Source organism: Salvelinus sp. IW2-2015, linkage group LG15 (assembly GCF_002910315.2).
Source record: "Salvelinus sp. IW2-2015 linkage group LG15, ASM291031v2, whole genome shotgun sequence".
NCBI lineage: Eukaryota > Metazoa > Chordata > Actinopteri > Salmoniformes > Salmonidae > Salvelinus > Salvelinus sp. IW2-2015.
The window spans coordinates 344,215-345,488 of record NC_036855.1 but is presented as its reverse complement, the minus strand read 5'-3'; positions in this window follow the sequence as shown (position 1 = coordinate 345,488).

The following is a 1,274-nucleotide window of genomic DNA, read 5'->3' as shown; positions in this document are numbered from 1 at the left end:
TATATACTCCACACTACTACTGCTCTGCTAGCTACGACTACTATACTGCTGCTGCCTACTGCTACCGCTACTTACTACTACTACTACTCTATAACACTACTCTACTCTACTACCACAACAACAGTTAGCAGACTAATGCGATTACGAATATGCTGGGCTTCAGTTCCGACCAGCAAATATCTGACAAGTAATCTAACAATTCACAAACCAACTACCCTTATACCACAAAGTGTAAACGGATAAAAATATTACATAAAATAATAAATGATGATGTATCAAAACGCATAGGCAAGATCGCGAGTGGTATAGGTTACATTACATATGAATAAGTAAGTAGGTAAAAATTATAAAAGTGGCATTGTTAAGTCTAGGAACATTTAACATGAATGTCTATTAACTTAAAATGGTGAACTGACGTCAGTAGTTGGCAGCAGCCACTCAAATAGTGGATGGCTTAAAACAGGTCTTGAGTGCCTTGAGATAGAAGCTTTTTCAGTCCTCTCGTCCCCGCTTTGATCACCTGTACTGACCTTGCCTTGACGATAGGCGGTGGGTGAACAGCAGAAGTGGCCTTAGGTGTTGTTGTCCTTATGATGCTTTTTGCCTTTCCTGTGACATCGGGTGTGTAGTTTCGGAGGCAGTAGTTGCCCCCGTGTACGTTGTGCAGACACTCACTACCCTCGAGATCTTCGGTTTGTGAGCGGGAGCCAGTTGCGTACCAGCGGTGATACAGCCACATGATGTCTTCATTGTGCATCTGTAAAAGTTTTGTGAGCTGTTTTGGACAAATGTCCAATATTCTTCAAGCCTCCTGATTGAAAGCAGCTGCTGCGCCTTCTCAGACCACTCGGCTGTTGTGGTGACCATGTCAGTGTGTCCAGATGGTATAAGACAGGCAATTAAAATTTTTCACTCTCCCACTTACTGTCCCGCGATGTGAAGGTGCTCCCTCTTTGTTTCCTGAAGTCCCACGATCATCTCCCTTTGGCTTGAGTGATTGTAGTTGATTTTTCCGACACCACACGCCGAGGCCCTCACCGTCCCCCTGTAGCCGGCGTGTTTCGCGGGTGATTCGCTCGCGGGTCCTCCTACCCCAGTGGGTGGGAAAATTCAACAACGAACAAGACCCTGACTGAGATGAGGCCCTCGGGAGGTGGTGCAGAAAAGAACCGCACATGCAACAGCAAGAAAACAAAGGAAGATTTCTGACGCAGGGAAACAACAGGAGGGAGCACCGCCGAGCCACATCGACGGACAGGAGGAGAGGGAAAAGG